Source organism: Canis lupus, chromosome 1, assembly GCF_048164855.1.
Source record: "Canis lupus baileyi chromosome 1, mCanLup2.hap1, whole genome shotgun sequence".
Classification (NCBI taxonomy): Eukaryota; Metazoa; Chordata; class Mammalia; order Carnivora; family Canidae; genus Canis; species Canis lupus.
This window is the reverse complement of record NC_132838.1, coordinates 3,974,024-3,993,256: the sequence shown is the minus strand read 5'-3', so window position 1 is coordinate 3,993,256 and position 19,233 is coordinate 3,974,024. Positions and strand designations below refer to the sequence as shown.

The following is a 19,233-nucleotide window of genomic DNA, read 5'->3' as shown; positions in this document are numbered from 1 at the left end:
GGACAAGCACATACCAAACAGGATTTACCGTTCCAACTTCTCCCACAATAACACATTAACCTAAAGATAACTTGTATTATAAAATGTATGAATAAATGTGAGCTCTTGATGCAGAACCAGAGTGATCCATCTTCCAGAGGCATGAATACAAGGAGGGGAGGAGCAAACACGTACGCATTTTAGCTGACACAGGACAACACAGCACCCACACACATACACAAACCACACAACCCCATCGGAACACACTGCTTGCTCATAATGAACCAGTCTTGTCGTCGCGTATTACAAACTTTTTCCGGGGCTGTAATTGGAAACTTGCCAGGCAAGACTATAATTTAATTGTTTATGCATAAAAATGGCTTGCTGATTAGGGTTTTAAAATAGATTTCCAATGGATCACTCCCTGTGTGTGCTTCTCTACTGAGAATGGTCTGAAGCCACTCTTTAAAAATATCTTCTACAGTTTTTGAAATGTCATTTTATAAAACGTAATTTCATCACATTTATTAAAAAAAATAGGTAAAGTTTTTAAGAAAATAAAATTATGTATTCATAACATAAAAAAAAGCAATCCAGTGGAGATGGAGACAGGTGTTAAGAGGCAATATGGAAAAGCTGTGAAAGTAAGACATGCAGCTAAACTTTACCGAGCAATTGTGTGAACACATAAATAAGTTACTAGGTCTAAATCCACAGACGCAAGGTCGCTGTCACACCTTCCACAGATCCTCTCTCCACAGGCCTGCAGAGCACAACTGAAATGAAGGGACTTTCTCAAGACTGTTTGCACTCACTGGATTTGGGATCAATTTACTCTGTGGGTAAATGTTCCAACTAGTAAATCACTTCTCTGAGTGAGGATCCTGGCCCCAGGCAGGGCCCCAGCCCCCTGCCCTCCAGGGATGCCTGCACGAGCAAGCCCTGCACACCTAACATCCCGGACAGACAGGGACAGCCGGACAGCCGAAGGACCTAGAAAGAACCCATGTGCACCCCTGCTGTCTCTGCTAACGGCCCAAGCCCCCTCCTGGGTGAGCGCCTCATGGTCAGCCCCACAGGTCAGCAGCAGGGCCTGTTTAACAAAAGTTTCATCCCAGTTCCTGAGAGCCTACAGGGCCCCGGGCCACTTACAGGAACTTAACAGTTCAAAGGTAAGAAACCACCTTCAGCTCGAGAAAATCCGAAGTCAGAAAGGGAAACATGTCAACACGCAGAAAACAATGTACTGGCAGTACTGCCCAAGCACCAGCAGGACAGGTAGATGTTTCCAGGAGGGCAGGGAGGGACATGATGACCTGAATTGACAGAGTTGGCTCGGTATTTCAGAGAAGTTGAGGCTCCTTCCAGAATGCGGAATGCAGCAGAACTGAGCGGAGAGACCAACTCTCCCGAGGCAGGGACCCAACCAAGAATCCCGATGGTCCCATGTGACCTTGCCTCTCTCCTCCTTCCCACCAACACCCAGTAAACACCGTCGACGGCCTGCTGGCAGGCCATTCAATGCACTGCTGAATCCACGCACCCTGCATCTCAAGCCTAAAGACATTCCAGGTGCAGACCTGGGCCGGCCTGACACATCTGCCCTTCACAGCACTCATGCCCTGAAGATGAGGCCCCAACTCCCCGACGGGACTTACAAGGGCCTGAGCCCCTGTGCTGCTGGGTGTGTGTCCCCCAGACCCCCTCAATGACCGTGAGCTCCTACATGCCCAGGCAGATGCACACTCCCTCTCACCTCTGGGCCTACCATGGTTCTCAGCCCACCTACCCACGTGACATCTCACCTGACCCCTGGTACCCATGCGACTCCATCAGGACCCTCCCCGAGGTCTCTGCATGGCCCCAGCACTACCCTAGCCCACATCTGTACGTGTTACTGTTACTGCTTCTTCGATTGGTCACCTGTATGTTAGAGGACAAGTTTTCCCCCCACGGAATGCCCCGTGCAAGCACAGAGCCAAGCACACCCTGGTCACCGAGGTGCTGTAGCCCGTGAGTTTCAGATCAGACTACCCAAGCTCCAAACTCAGTTATGCCACTCACTCAGATGAGCCGTATGACCCCTGTCTTAATCTCTCTGATCCTCAGTCCACTTCACTTTTTAAATGTAAATGATGGTAATGATAAACTATATAATAGTAATTTTGTGAGCTTTAAATTGATGCATTCTAGGTACAATATTTAACACATGGTAAATGGCTAACATGTTACATATTATTATTAATAACTGTTAGATAAGTAAATGAAATGTCAGTGCGGGACCCAAAGATACCTACTCACTGACAGTGACAATATTCAGTTTAATAAATTCAAAAGGACAAAATAATAGAAGCTTAGGAAACTGAGTTAGAAATCACTAGTGACCCCTATGTGTTCAGTGGGGTCTGATGGGTCCACTACAAAAGGTTACTCAACACAACTCTAAAGACTTCCACCAGCTATAACTACCCACAGCAGACATGCTCAAACACATTCTAGCTCCCAAACTCTTTATAAAAACTAAACTTCAATAAAGACTAAATATTAAGTAAGATTTGAGGATTACTATTTTGTTAGGTTGGTAATATAGATAATATTCTAATTCTAATAAACTAATAAATTCTTAGGTTTTTTTTGGAAACATTATTAAATATTTTAGAAGTGGTTTACAAAAAAAGAGAAAGGCTAATACATCAAAATGTTAACAACTGCTGGATCTAGATAGTAAGTGTGGGTATTTTTATTTGTCTGATACTAAAACCAGACAAAAACACCACAAAAAAAATGAAAATTATCAACCAATATCCTTGATGAACAGAGATCCAAAAGTCCTCATCAAAATATTAGCAAATGGAATTCAACAATACTTTAAAAGGTTCATTCACCATGATCAAGTAGGATTTATTCCAGGGATATAAGGATGGTTCCACATCCACAAATAAGTCAATGTGATACATATACTGCATTGACAAAATGAAGGATAAAAATCACATGATCATCTCAATACACGTAGAAAAAGCACTTGACAAAATTCAGCATCCATTTATAATAAAAATTCAACAAAGCAGGTATAGAGAGAACAGATTTCAACATAATAAAGGCCATATATGACAAACCCACAATCAACATCATAATCAATGGGGAAAAGCTAAGAGCTTTTCTTCTAAGATCAAGAACAAGACAAAGATTTCCACTCTCTCCACCATTATTCAACCTAGTATTGAAAGTCCTAGCTAGAGCAGTAAGGCAATAAAAAGGAATAAAAGGCATCCGAATCAGAAAGGAAGAAACAAAACTGTCACTATTTGTAGATGACATGATATAAATACAGAAAACTCTAAAGACTCATCAAAAAACTCTTAAACGAACGCATTAGAGTTAAAGGATACAAAACCAATATACAGAAATCTGTGGCATCTCTATATGTTAATTACAAACTATCAGAAAGATAAATTAAGAAATCCCAGGGGCGCCTGGGTAGCTTGGTTGGTTGGACGGCCGACTCTTGGTTTCGACTCAGGTCATGATCTCAAGAGTCGTGAGATCTAGCCCCATGTCAGGTTCCACACTCAGTGCAATCTCTTTAAGATTCCCTCCCTCTGTCCCTCCCCCAATTCATGCATGCGTGCACACACTCTCTCTCTTTCAAATAAATGAATCTTTAAAATAAATAAATAAATAAATCTTTAAAAGAAGAAGAAGAAAGCAATCCCATTTACAATTGCATCAAAAAGAGTAAAATACCTAGGAATAAAGACATGTACACTGAAAATTACAAATGGTTAGATACAAATTTAAAAATATCCTATACTCATTGATCACAAGAATATTGCTAAAGCATCAATATCACCCATAGCAATCTACACATTCAATGTAATCCCTATCAAAATTCCAATGGCATTTTTCAAAGAACTAGAACAAATAACTCTAAAATTTGTATGGAATCCAAAAGACCCCAAATAGCCAAAGCAATCCTGAGAAAGAATAAAGCTGGTGGCATCATTCTCCCTATACTACAAAGCTATAATAATCAAAACAATATGGTATTGGCATAAAAACAGATACACCGACCAAAGGAACAGACTTGAGAACCCAGAAATAAGCCCACATGTATACAGACCATTAATTTACAACAAAGGCGCCAAGGACATACAATGGTGAAAGCAGTGTCTTCAATAAATGGTGTCGGGAAGAGTGGGAAGCCACACGCAAGAGAATGCAACTAGTCCGCTATCTTACCATACACAAAGATTAACTCAAAACGGATTAAAGACTTGAATGTAAGACTTGAAACCATGAAACTCCTAGAAGAAAACATAGAAAGCTCCATGACATTGGTGTTAGCAGTGTGCTTGTGAATCTGACTCCAAAGGCAAGGGAAATAAAAGCAAAAATAAACATGTGGGAGCACAATGAATGAAGAAGCTTCTGCACAGAGAAGGAAACAATCACCGAAACAAAAAGGCAACCTATTAAGAAAAGATATTTGCAAATCATATATCCAACAAGGGGTTAATATTCAAAATATATAAAGAATTCCTACAACTCAACAATTTAAAAAACAACCTGATTTAAAAATGGGAAGAAGAAAAATAAGAAGAATAAGGAAAAAAAAAAAAAGGAAAAAATGGGAAGAAGAGCTGAAGAGGCATTTTTCCAAAGACATACACAGATGGTCAACAGGCACAGGAAACGGTGTTCAACATCACTAATTATTAGAAAATTACAAATCAAAACCACAACGAGATATCACCTCATACCTGTTAGAATGGCAATTATCAAAAAGACAAGAAATAACAAGTGTTGGAGAAAAGGGAACCCTTGTACACTGTCAGTGGGAATGTCAAACCATATGGAGAGTTCTGAAAAAAATTAGAACTATGATATGATCCAGCTATTCCATTGCTAGGTGTCTACCCTACATGAAGAAAACAAAAAAACTAATTCAAAAAGATACGTGCACCGCCCCCTCCATGTTCACGCAGCACTATTGACAGTAACCAACATTTGGAAGCAACCTCAGCACCCATCGAGGGATGAATGGGTCAAGAGGATGTGTGGTGCATATACACACACACAATGGAATACAACTCGGCCGTGAAGGATGGAATCTCGCCGCATGCACTAACACAGGTGGACCTTCAGAGATGAGGCCAAGTGAAGTAAGTCAGGCGAACAAAGACAAATACCATAGGATTCCACTCACATACAGAATCTGAAAAAAATAAGACAGTATTAAAACAAACTCATAGATACAGAGAAGAGATCAGTAGTGACTCCAGGGTGAGCGAAATGGGGGTCACTGTGCGCGGACAGATGGCGACTCGTCTTTTGGTAGCAATCACAGTGCAGTGTACGCAGATGTCAAATTATAATGTTGTACACCTTATGTGTGCATCGTGTTATATCCCAATCGCACCTCATAAAAAAACAGAATGTTGGAATATTATTCAGTCAAAAGTAAACAAATGTAAATGAAGCACCTCTACATCATTTTGTTTTTTACTGTTAATTGCTGGAGACTCTATGTATGTTTCTTTGTCTTCCTGTTTTCATGGGTTTTTGGAAGTTTTTCACAAAAGAAGTTTAAAAAGATTTACTCCCACTTGCAACCCCAGTAAAGAACACAATTCAAAGAGTGGCTCTGGGGAAGCCTGGTGGGCCTTCCCCCTCCTGCCTTTTCTTTCCCTCCCCTCCCCCGCACTCCTCCCCCCATTCAGGTCCTGGAGGAAGATCAGAGAGCTCTGAGGAATACAGTTTGAGAACACTACCTTTTGTTGATTCTAGAATTGAAAGAGAAAAAGAAAAAAAAGAAAAGAAAAGAAAAGAAAAAAAAGAAAAAAGAAAAGAAAAAAGAAAAGAAAAGAAAAGAAAAGAAAAGAAAAGAAAAGAAAAGAAAAGAAAAAAGAAAAGAAAAGAAAAGAAAAGAAAAAAGGAAAGGAAGGGAAGGGAAGGGAAGGGAAGGGAAGGGAAGGGAAGGGAAGGGAAGGGAAGGGAAGGGAAGGGAAGGGAAGGGAAGGGAAGGGAAGGGAAGGGAAGGGAAGGGAAGGGAGAAAGGAAGAAAGGAAGAAAGGAAGAAAGAAAAAGAAGGAAGGAAGGAAGGAAGGAAGGAAGGAAGGAAGGAAGGAAGGAAGGAAGGAAGGAAGGAGAAAAGAGAGAGAGAAAGGAAGAAAGGAAGAAAGGAAGAAAGGAAGAAAGGAAAGGAAAGGAAAGGAAAGGAAAGGAAAGGAAAGGAAAGGAAAGGAAAGGAAAGGAAAGGAAAGGAAGAAAGAAAGAAGAAAAGATCGATCATCTGAGTAGTAAACTGTTTGGATGAAAAGTAGTATTTTAAGAGACTGCTTGCTGATGCTTCAGAGGCTTGCCCAGAGACACTCAGGAATCCACGCCAAGCTGGGTCACAGCCTTCCTGCAGACAGCACAGTGGCTTTCCAGCCACATGAACTAACCCCAGCTGGTTCCTGGGACTCACAGTGACCCTTTCCACCGCTTCCCAGGGCAAAAAAAAAAAAAAAAACAGTCATACAGCTGAGTTTTCTTTCCCACATTTTAACCAATCATTTTCTAACCAGTTAAATATGGCATCGCCAGGGGAAAAAGGTAAAATTCCCTGTATTTTTAAACAGTAAGCACAGCTCTAACTCTACAGGAAATCTTGCCATTCTGCTCTGTGAAATAAATCCACCAATGGATTCTGTACTTAACTGATTTCCCTAAAACTATCACAGATAATTCTATCAACATCTTATGCAGCACAAACAACCCAAAGGCTGATTTTCAAGTAACGTCTAATATTTTGAGTAATTTGCATAACAAAACAACTCTGCAAGTTTCTTTAAACCCACCCAAGCTGGACAGGAGGCATACAGAGGGTCCAAGGGGCTCCTGGAGAACTGGAAGAGGCCTCTCCTACTCTGAGCTGAGAGTTTTCAGTTTAGGGAAGCAGAACCTGAAGCCTGTCCTGTTTTTCAAAGAAGTCTCCAGTTGGGTACTTGTTCAGTTCTGGTTCATCAGTTAACCGTATCATGCTAGTAAGAAGTAGGTCTGCTCTCCTGGGCACCCAGGGGTCACTCGTCTTGCCTCCCTGGTCACCTTCAGGGTGGGGGCTGGGTTCCGGGGAGGGAGGCAGGATTGGCCTGGGTAAGGGAAGAGTTGGTGAAATCTGAAAAGTCTCAGGGAGGCCGGGAGGATGCCCTTACAAAGAAAACAGTTCTCAGCACACAGCTCAGGATATTTACGGGAGTATTATGGCTCCAAGAGGCAAGTCATAAAATAAAAAGAATGAGTCTCCGGCCTGGCCTGGCCTGGCGGTGCACGTCTGAAGGCGAGGCCCCTGGCGGGCAGGACTCGCTGCAGGGCAAGCCCAGCACATGGGCCCCAGTGGGTGCTGGGCCCCTTGGCTCGGTACACTGCCCGTCTGTTCGCCCGAAGACAATGACAGGGGCTCTACTCCTTACACTGTAGTATTATGGGCAGGAATTCAAATACATCATTAACATCGTGCACAGGCTTATCTACTGCAGAGACAAAACGCCCATTCTTTGAACAAATGGGGTGAAGTCCCACAACAATGAGGAGTTCCTCTCTGCATACACCAATCTGGCCCACATGAACAATCCCAGGCTTATAGTCCGCAGCCCAGTCCGAGCCACTGCATGAAGTGATGCATTCACTGCTCCGAGTAAGGACCGTCGCTGACAAGGCCTTGAGGCTGCCTGGCTCAGGCCAATCAATAATCCATTATGAGCAAACTACATTTCCACTCTAATAAGAAGAAATGAATAAAGGGCCACCAGAATCAGCGGCATTCACAAGGAGCCCCACCCCACCTCCCCCACAAGGGGAAGGAGGACACAAACCCACTATCCTGGGGCCTAAGGAACACACAACCGCCCACGGGTACGGCAAGTCTGTGTCCCAAGAACAATGTGCCGGACGTTTCTGCCAAAGGCCCTTGTTTTCAAGGTGAGTCTCAAACATGCTTTGTTCAGCACGGAAGGCAGGAGACCAGACCCTCAGGGCCACGAGGACGAAATCCCATTTTCTCAAACAAACAAAGGTTTCCTGTGAATTCTCTAGCACCCAACACAGCAAGCAAGAGCCCACATACTCGGTAGTCCCCAAATGTAGTTAACTGTCTCTGATAAGGCTTTACTACGCAAACTCCGAGGCCTTGTGGCCAGACTCACTGCAACCCTGTAGCTCAGGCCCAGGCTGCAGCCACCGGCTCCATGCACAGCACAAACGACTGCTCCCACCTCACTGTGACTGCGAGGAGGCTCCCTTTTATGAAGTTGTTTACCACAATCTGTCAAACACCCAAATAAACTCCTGGTCCTGAAAAGAGAGATTCCATCATCACCTCCCAAGAGAAGGTGGAAATAGAAGCACACCGTTCACAACGGTATGCCCAGAAAGTTCCAAAAGAAAATATGAGTTAACATCAGTATAAACGCTGCCCATAGGTCCTTTTACTAAACTAGAAAGACCGGCAGTCAAATCTTACCTTATGGGGGGATGAAAAAAGCAGATGAACACAATCTAATTATTGATTACATGCAGGAAAGCCCAAGAATAGATGGGGGAGGATATGGGGGTCTTCCCTCCCCAGTCATTAATAACATATCCAGAAAAATCCAAAGTAGTCATGGAGACTTTAATAAGAGGCATCCATGTGAAAATAAGCAGGGGCTGGATGTTTTAATACCAAAAAGAAAGAAGCATGCTTTTCCTAGTTCTTTTTCCTTTGCTCTCCAAAATCAACACATCCCTGTCGCTGGCTATTTACTATGTCCAAGTCTCATAGGATGTAGTGACTTTATCAATCTATTTGTCCCTAAAAAAGTGAACTTCTCTAAACTGGAAAAACAAAAAAAAGGAAAAAGGAAAGAAAAAGGAGGAAAAAAATGAAAAATAACAGGAGCCAGAGCTTGCTCTGTAAGGTTCTGATCAATGTCCGGCTGGACCCCTGGCTGGCCGCGAATATCGGGGCCCTGAGGGCACATGCAGTCCTGGAACCCCACAGCCACTGCCAGTACAGCTACTGATCCAGTCAACCTTTCCATCAAGAGCTCACATCCCCCAAACTGGGCGCGCGGGTGAAGTCTGCAGCCACCAGAGGCTGCTCAGCATTTTACAAAAATAGAGAGTAAATCATTCGCTTCACTACATGAACCACAAAAGCCGTCAAGTTTTTATGTTGACTTTTTTTCCATGCTGCATCAAGGGGATGAAAGCCTAAGTTCTGATCAATTCAGAAGTGCTGAAAACATGGGGGATACCAGAGAAAAATCAAGACTCATAAATTTCTGGTTTTAAAACAAACCTGGAAGACAAGAAGGCTTTAGTAAACTGCAAGGGAAAAAAAATATATCCCATTTACAAGCAGAGGATAAGTTTTTACTGAGCGTAAACCCCAAAGTGTAGAAACGATAACCTAGTCAGTGCCTGGCAGAAATTTTTTTTAACAGAAATTGTCAACTGTGAAAATAAAATAATCCCGTGTAGAAACTTGCCATGTTTTCTCAGTAGGTGACACTTCCTGGTCTACTGGACGTAGCTTTCTGAAATCTGTGTCAGTGGACTGTAAACCATATTTTAACAGAAGTAAGTTCCTATAAATGAACTGTATTTTACTCCATGGAAACCAAGAACAAAAGACAGTACTTGCCCCCCAACACATTCACATTGACCTATTTTTCCAGACTTTTACCTAAAACCAACATTTTTCTCCCAGCCTAAGAACACAGTCTGCAATGAATACCTATCGAACATTATCGCCTTCCTCTCTGCTTTTTGTGAACAGCCGTCAAATAAAGAACTGTGCCCAAGAATACAAAGAGAGATAATTATGTGCAGTAAACCATAAAACATTCTGTTAAACATTACCTTCCGAGGTAGTGCTGTTTAGCAGAGAAGCCAGCCCACCAAAAAAATCCCTTCTTTAAGAGCACACACTGAGAAATAAACATTCCGTGATCAATTTTACTGAATTCTAAGCAACAGCACACCAAACGTTTTCTGTAAAGATACCCTGGACTGAGCTGCTTTTGGTAGGACGGCAGAAAGGCATGCCGCCCGCGCAAGAAATTATTTAAGACCCTGTTTGCCCTTGTGCGGACACCAATCGATACTTTAGGAGGATCAAAATTAGAAACGGACAGATCTTCCCCAAATGCGTTAGAATCTAAAGCACATACAGGGTAACCAGCTTAAATTTTCCAGATCCATTACTGCCAATAACTACTGTAACATGACCTAGTTTATCTCCAACACACAACGCACCTTTGAGAGCAGCTGGATATTTCAGCCTCTTAAGGAGAGCGATCTGTCAGAGAATGTTTACAAAGAGCAATTCTTGACAAGAACATGATGTCACATCGCCCTAGGATTTATCCTGCATCGCTTGTCTAAAAATATATTTTCAAGCACACTTAATGACACATCCCTGCAAGTTCTAACTTCTGATATCTTCAGACCATGTCTACCTTTCTTGCAAGGAACAAAAAAAAAAAAGGATAAACACGCAAAATACCACGTTAACTCCCCATAAGAATGGTATTGTGTTATTCGGCTACAGAATTGAAGGAAAGGCCATGTGTGAAGCGATCGTGGAGGAACTCCAAGAAATGGGGGCGGGATGCTTTCGAAGCCAGAACATCTTATCCACCAACAGCTTTGGGGGAAAAGTGAAGGTAGATAAAGATACAACCCAGCTCGCTTTCGGATCTCAGAGCCCGGGGGCCCCCTGGGGAGGGAGATTCGGGGTGGCCGCAGGCATCTCTGCCCTGGGCCCCGGGCAGGACCATCAGGGGATAGAGCGCAGTGCTTTATTTAAGGGGCACAGTAGTGTCTCTGTGGCTCACTGCAGCAGGGTCCTCCTTCTCTGTCCCTTCGGCCCCCACCCCGCCACTCCACCACTCCAACACCCAGCAGCACGGCACGCACCAGGTCCCCCAGCCAGGGGTCCAGTGCCTCGGGGGGACGGCAGGCACTGCCAAGGGACAGACCAAGGTTCTAGGGGTGTGCGGGCCCAGCGAGGGAGCCGAGCGCACAGCTGGGTGTGGACCCGGGACGGGGCCGGGGGCCCTGCTCCTGCGTCTAGGGACAGTGCCATCCACACTGGGGACCCTGGCTCCTGAAAATGACTCCAGAATTCAAGTTTATGGAGACAAACTCTGGAAATGCCAACTTGGTGGAAGGGGCAGCTCCTCGTAAACATCCTGTTTCGACACGCACGATGCACATGACACACACGACACACGCGACACACACGTCAACAGGAGTCGGTGGCACGGAGATGCCACGTCACAGCACACCTGTGCTGCAGGAGCGGATCCCTCGTGAGCAAGACCTCCCCAAGGGGGAGAGCAAACAGTGGAAGGTGTGCAGTTCACCCGCCAAATAGCCAAGTACTGGAAAAATAAAATAGAATTGCTTTAAAGTGTGTTTCCAACTCAATTATCTGAATGAACTCCTTTCCGTTACTTCACAGTCACGATGAAGGAGCGGAGCCCCTTCCGGTGCCCAGCTCCCCCACAACAACGGCCTCCTGCCCCGGGGGGGAAGGGCAGGGCCCACCCACCTGAGATGCTGTCAAGGCAGGTAAGGACAGGGTGACTCCTCCCTCCTCTCACGGGGACAAGAGAGGCTCACGTTGGCTCTGCTCCTCGCCAGACTCCCGGGGTGCTGACCCCGTCCACGCGCCACTTCTCCCACCTTTCCGGAGGGGTCCCGGGCACCCGTGCCTCTTAGGGGAAGTGTGGATTACTGTTTGAGAAATGCAGGCAAAGAGCTAAGTATAGCTGAGACCTTCCTCGACTAAGGGCCCCCCTCAAAAAATTGTCCCTCTCTGACTCATAAATAACGAAGAGCAACCGGGTCATGCACAGAACCAAACCCCACTCCTGGGGCTGCGTCCACACCCAGGCGTGAGCTCCGGGCAGGTCGGCCCCTGGAGCCTCCGTGGGCAGCACCGCCCCCGCCCCACGGCCTCCGGCCTCTCACCCCGTGGGCAGCACACATCACAGTTCGGGTCACCGCCCGCGGCCAGGCCCCCACCCCGCCCCAGAGTGAGCAGGCAGCACCTCGCCTCCGCAAGCCATCAAAGCTGACCCTCAGGGCTCCAGACCTGGTTTAAATGGCGCCACCGCATATTTTTACCCATTTGATGCAATGCACAGGCTCCATCCACTGATTCACGGGTGGGGTGGGGGGGGGGGGTGGATGACAAATACGGAAATACAAATTTCTCGGCTCTTCCCTTAACATCAGGACGGGCCGTTCACATACACGTACACTGCAAATCACCTTCCATGTCTAACTTACACCAAGTTCTGTTTCTTGATTTTTTTTTTTTCCTGAAATCAGTCTGTTGCGCTCACCGTGCCTGGGCACGGAGCACCGGAGGCTTGGCGGGTCAGGCGCACGGTGCTGGCTGTTAATTGTGCAACAGTGCAAGCCACGGAAAGGGAGAGGAGCACCAGGCGCACTCGACGCGTCGTGCCACCCAGGGAAGCTGACAGGGCTCATGGGAAGGCCCCCCAGCCCGGCCGGTAGGACACCACACACAGCAAAGAGACACAGACTCTCACACATTTATAGGCGCGCACACGTCCAACCACGTACATGTGGCAAAGAACAAACATCTGCCTAAGATCCTCGCATGTCCACCTCCTTCTTCGTAGGCTCTCGGAAAGTGGCTGCAGGACCCGTCCGGGATCGTCAAGCTGCTTCTCAGGCGGAACCTCCTGGTGTTTTACGTGAACACACAACACGTGCTCTCTTGGGTAATGACCACCTTCTCCGGGCATGCTAAAGTCTCCCAAGGGAAACTGTACTAAAGAGAGGCCCTGCATAAGCATCAGGGGACCTTTCCACATTAGGACAAGAGTCAAACTCTGCTTTCAGGGGAGATCCGCAGGCTCTGATGTAGAGCCGAGGGTAGAAGGTTCTGGAAAAAGCAAACTTTTTCCTTGATTTCAAACACAGATCTGCTCCTTTCGGGAGATGCCGATCCAGTCTTGCCTTCTAATGGAGTAATTCCCACCAGGGTCACACTCTGAAAGCACAGCTTCCCTAGGAAACACATGGAAAATAGCACTCTGCTTTGCAGGGGGGGAGCCGCTCACCTGCTGTCAAGCCTCTACGGGCCTCACAGCTTGTTTGAAATGAAATCTGCGCCTAGGAAACGCCTAGCCAGCGTGCTGCGAGCTCCGCGGCCGCCTGTGTGCCCACACTGGCTTCCTCAGGATGCACACAGTAGCAATAACTCACTTTGGCCAAGCTGGATGTGTGGCCCTGTCTCTGCAGGGGCCACGCTCCTACAGAGAAGCCTCCAGAACAGAATCTCAGTCGCATTGTTCTAGAGGTTCCCGGTTTTCTTGGCAGCACGCGCACTGGCAGCACACCCACCCACCGGGCACAGACCCTCACCCCACGCACGCCTCTTGTCACAGAGGGGCACCCCGAGGAGGGGCCTGAGCACACCGAGGGGGTGGCTGGGCGCACATGAGCAGTTCCTGCCCGACGCCTGCAGAGGACACCGGTTCTCTTGCTTGGTTTTTCTGGAAGGGGCAGAAAGGATTTTTCAGGCCCACTGGACTCCAGTGGCCAGCGATGGTTCACAGCGGCCACAGAACCAGGGAGAGACAGCTCTTCTAAGAGGTAGCTGTCCCCACCACAGCAGGCCCCGTCTTTCTATGCAGCAGGTAACTGCCGGCATCCTCCGGGGATCGGCCGTGGCATGTCCAGCTCTCTGTGCCGCCGCAAACCAGAAACAGGAGCGCTGGTCCGGCATGCGGCAACGTGTGCACAAAGCCACCTGCGGCCTCCTCACCAGCCAGGGGACCCAGGGTGCCTGGGAACCAACTGTTTGAGACCACCCTATGTCTTACGGCATTTAAAGGAGATTTAGGTGGAGTCATTCGCCACATACGGTCCCACAGTTGCCAGAAATGTACTCAAAGGACGTTTGCAGACTTGTATTCCAAACGTAGAGTAAGAAAATGTACATAAAGTCCTTAGAACAGTGCCCGGGCCATAAGGGGCACTTGGCAAGGGGAGGTGCCCCTCCCCTGAGGCCCCAATTCCGAGGTTCAGTAGCAGTGTGAATGATCACACAGAAGCACCTGGGACCCAGTACCCGCTCACCACCCCACACAGGAGCAGCTCCTGCTACGGGAGTCCCGAGGCCCGCATCCTAGGTCTGCTTACTTGGGGTCAACAGATACCCGGAGTGCCCACCGCAGGCCGGGGCAGCCACCAGGTGCTGCTCACACCTGGTGTGAGCACATCTGGGCATCCACACCTGCAGAGGGAAGGTCCTAGGCTCATCTGTCCAGGTGGAGATGCTAAGAAAACTCCCTCTCTCTCCTCCTCTGGCACTATAGCCAAATGATTACCCCCCAAGTACAGAGATAAAACCTATGAGCTCTCCTTTCCACCCTATTTGACATCAAAATATCTTTTAGATTAAAATCAAACTCATTAGTGTTCTCCTTTGGGCTCGTAAACTTATTCTCAAAGTGTTTTCGCTCCCAAAGTGCTCTCCAGGGATCAGTGGTAAGCCTGGGGTCCCCGCTGGAGGGGACTCCATGTGGGGCTTCAGTTCTCCAAATTTGGGAGACTCCTTCCAGCAAATTTGAATCACACCATGGCACCACTTTCACCAAAGGACAACAACACACACAATTACCAGAAAAAAAGAAAGAAGAGTTGGTGCTCCAGTACATCTCCTTATAAGGAATGCAAGCTTACCGCACTTCAGCTTCTAGAATGTCCCTTTAGGTGAAACACAGCATGGGGGCCTGAGCCCATGCACATCCCAGCACACAGCAGGCAGGCAGGCAAAGACTGGGATCTGCTGGGTACAGACCCGCCCAGTGAACACAAAACCTCTCCCCCCATGGACACCAATGGACAGTCCCTCCACAAGCGATGGAAGGACTGACATCCAGGAGTTCAGCATTAATGGGTCCACACAAGGGGACGCCTCCCAGGAGGGACGGGCAGCTGCCAGCCGTCCCCATGCTCTCTGCCCCGCACACCCCGCAGCAGACGCTGTGCAAACGTGCTGCTCCCATGTAAACAATGTCCCTCAGGCCACACTTGCCCAGATAACAAAATGAAACTGCCTCAACACACACACACACACACACACACACACACACACACGAACACCGGGCTTGAGGATTTGCTCACATGACTGGCGCTCAGGAAAAATTCTTGAGCTTTTGGTCCACTCTACTCTGATCCCCATGAGCTGATAAACAGGACGCTCCTGTAAGCTTCAGGCAGGTGGTCTTGTCGAGCTATTTCCCCATTTCCCACCAAACTCCTTCTAACATTTTTCCTGCCATGTCAGGAAAAGTGACCCCACGCCAAGGTCAAAGTGAAAACTATTGTCTTAGCTTAAATACTCTCAGTCCCAGGTCTGCAAAACACACATCCAACAGATTAAACAGGAAGGCACCCTAATCAACCCAAATTTGACTTTCCTGTGACCAAGTCAAGAGAGTAACAAAACTGTCCTGATGCACCCTGACCAAGGCTGCTGCTCTCAGGAAAGGAGCTGAAACGCCTCCACCCCTGGACCTCTCCGACAGCCTGAGCTCGTCCCAACTTCATTTTTCAAGTGATAATACTTTTTTTTTTTTGAGATGTTATATATTTTTAGTTTCTTCCCAATTTATTTTTGTTTTTTTTTCCTCTATTAAGGGACTATACTTTTAAGAAAAGTTTGCTATTTTTTAAAAAGATTTATCCATTTGACAGAGAAAGAGAACACAAGCAGGGGGAGAAGAGGGAGAAGCAGACTTACCACTGAGCTCCATCCCAGGACCCCAGGATCATGACCTGAGCCAAAGGCAGCTGCTTAACCGACTAGGCCACCAGGTGCCCCTGCTACTGCTTTTAAGAAAAAAATGAACTACTGTAAATGCACAGACATGGATGTTTTCAGGAGACATGCAAGCACTCTCGAGCAGAGGCCTGTAGAACATGGCAGGAGCCGCCGCTGCAGACAGGAGGCTTCTTGCCCCCTCTATGCACAGTGGCCAGTGGGAACAGCAGGTCAGAGTGTCTAACTGCCTCTGCTGTGATCGCCTAGACTGGCCACCAACTCATCACCACTGAAAACAGCTGTGGTGGTTTTCTCCTGGCGTGCTATGCTCCACACACAGGTCATGCCTCTGGCCACCAGAGATGCCATGCCCCGTGGGTGGCTTGGTCTTTGCTGGACCATGGATCTGAAGGGCAGCCCTGCACCTCATCCCACACTGCCTGCATTTACAAAGCCGACCCTCAGATCAGGGCTGAGTGTGCCTACCAATGCTGACCTATCCACTAAGCTGCTGTGCCAATCAAAAGAAGCATTTCATTGACATCTCAGTTTGCTTGGTTTGCAAGTGTTACAGTGCATGCCACTGCTCTCACCCAACTGGAAAAGCATTCCATGTATACTTGACAATGAGCTTTAAGATGGACACTTGCAGGGCGCCTGGGTGGCTCAGTGGTGGAGCATCTGCCTTTGGCTCAGGGCATGATCCCAGGGTCCTGGGATCAAGTCCCACATTGGACTCCCTGCAGGGAGCCTGCTTGTCCCTCTGCCTATGTCTCTGCCTCTTCCTGTGTGTCTCTCATGAATAAATAGATAAAATCTTCAAAAAAAAAAAAAAAGACACTTGCAAACATCTCTTACCATCTAAAAGAAAATATTTCTGCTGTATGAACCATAAGCAGCGCATGGAAGTCTTTCCTCGCAACCTGAAGTTGCACATACTTTTCTAAAAACAGGAAGACAGGTAGAGATCCTCCTAAATCAGATCTCATGCACTCCATCTTTCTGTGATTATGCAACGTGTCCTCGTGTCCAGGCTCAGGAACCAGAATTCATGGCAGGGTCGCGGAGCGTTCCTGGAGCCTCTGGCCGTGTCTCAGGCTGGTAGCTGGGGACCTCGGGAGGCCTGCTGACAGGTGCCAGGTCACCAGGGGCAGGAGTGCAAAGCCTCAGTGGCAATGTGGGATACAGGGTGGGGAAGGAGATGTGCCAGCCTCCAGAGCCTGGCAAGGCCTCTTCTGCTCCCCATGCTTGGTCACTTCACTTACAAAGAAGTTCACAGGTTTCCATTTATTTTTCCCATTTTAAAAAAATGATTTAATGACATGTCTTTTGAGACCTGAGATTCATCATGGCTCCCTTGGGACACAGGCAGGGCCAGGTGTGGGTGGGCCCAGCATCCCAGTGACAGAGGGGGAAATGTGAGGGGGATGTAACCCCAGCTGCGTCCCAGGAAGGCAACAGCCACCCCCACATGTGCTGGCTACCTCAGGACAGGACAGGCCCCCAAGTTCTCTGGGCACCCAAAGGCCCTGTGCCAGACGCTGGAGCCCGACACATGCAGTGGGCAATCTCATAGACCACACGTTGGGTGGTGGCTCTTCTATGTGTGGGTCCTTTGACCAAAGCACTGGCTTTTTTCCGACTATGTCCCTGACTAGAACAAGCATTTCAGAGCTACGAGTGCTGAGAGACCATGTGCCGTCCCTGGACACTTCGGATGCACTAAGGAGGAAGGAACATGAAAGCCTTTATTCTCGGGCAGGAATACTTTAGTCCAAGAAACTCAGAGGAAGGAGTCTTTTAAAAACTCGACCCATCATCTCCCAGGGGCCAAGGAGTCCATGCACATCCCAGAAACGCGTGGATGCTGCCCCTTTGCAGACGGCACAAAGGAGGAAAGCTCCAGAATCAACTGTGATGTGCAGGAGGAGGACACAGACTCAGGTACAGCCTCCTTGCTCAGACCAGCACAGCCAGCACAGATAGAGGAAGTGGTGCTGGAATGACCAGCAGATACAAGGAGGTCAGAAGACAACCTGCAAGGCACACTTGGCGGGTCCGTGGCCTCCCCACTGGATGGACAACAGTCCACAGATCAGCTGCCCTGAGGCCTCCACATGTCCAGGTGCAGGGACGTTGGCGGGGCACACAGCCAGAGGCAGCCCGGGGTCCCGGGAGGGCAGGAGAGGCCCTGGCAGGAGACGAGGAAGGACGCCGACAAGGCCCGGGGCGCACACACACACTGTAGTTACAGCAGGTGTCAGCGCAGGGACGTCAGGAACGCCAGACAACTCCGTCCACCCAGAATTACTGTGAAATGGTGGTGAAACGGCACTGCCCTGTACGCTGGGCCAACACACATCACGTCATTCAAAATGGTCATTCAAAATAATAAAACGTGAGCATCTGGAAAATCATGCACACATATACACATGTGGATGTACATATGGGGGGTGAGTTCATCCTTATCTTCCAATGTGTTTTCTAAATGTTTGCAGATAGAACCTGTGCAGATTTGTGTGTGGGGGTGATGGGAGTTGTGTGTTTATTTCCAGTGGGCCTGCTTGCAGGCACTTCGGAGATGTAGTATATCAAGTTTTCTGTCATCACACTGTTTTTTTCCTAAGACCAGTTTGTTACTGTTCTTTTAGTATGTGTTCTCATACATAGTGAGCTTGTGTTAAAATAGGGCATTTTTTTCCTAATTAAAAATCACTTTTGTGTTCTATAAAAAAAAAAAAAAAAAAAAAAAAAGGCTGTTGCCCTATTTAAATAAAGTATCCTTTGCCTGTTAGGAATACATCAATAAAACAAAATAACAGAAAAAAACAAAACCAATCTGTGAGGGGCGGACACCAATCCCCAAGCAAGGGAAGGTGCACGATGCTGTGGAGCCATCCGGCCAACCCAGGAGACAAAGCTGCCCCCTGGTCCAGGGACCGCGGGCCCTCGTGGCATCCTCCGGAATCTCCATGCACTCACCTGAGGCCCCGTGCAAGCCACTGCTCAGATGCACAGGTAACAGCGCCTCCCGCGTGCCAGGTGCTATGCCAAACACATCGGTGCCTGTCCACCAGGCCCTGTGCGGTAACCATGGCCACGCTCTCCCCATAATGGACAAGGAAACCTGAACCCAGAGAGGGTAAGCACGCTGCTGAATGCCACATGGCGCGGAGGTAGCCGGACAGGGAGTTTCAGTGCTGGACCCCTCTGGCAGTCATGGGAGGTTTGGGTGGCTTGTGGGTGCGTCCTTGGTCCGGGGGAGCAGCAGAGCACAGCTCCACACCTGCACGGCCAAGATGCCACCTTGCACAACAGCGGCTGGAACGGAGTGGGCAGCAGGCAAAGACTGCCGGAGGACCCAAGGGCAGAAACTTCTAGAGCCAGAAACAGAGTCCTGATGGGGGAAGAAGAGA

General features: G+C 47.7%; 1 protein-coding gene across 10 annotated transcripts in view; it reads right to left on the bottom strand.

Annotated features, from left to right (window-relative positions):
- The window catches only part of ZNF516 (zinc finger protein 516), a 124,391-nt gene that overhangs the window by 79,155 nt on the left and 26,003 nt on the right, over window positions 1-19,233 (bottom strand). For 5 of the 10 annotated variants that reach the window (XM_072819530.1, XM_072819510.1, XM_072819494.1 and 2 more), the window contains exon 2: window positions 11,561-11,745. The exons of the other annotated variants lie outside the window; for them this stretch is intronic. The gene's annotated coding sequence lies outside the window, so the exon portion shown is untranslated. The remainder of the gene's footprint in view (window positions 1-11,560; window positions 11,746-19,233) is intronic. 10 annotated transcript variants of the gene reach the window in all.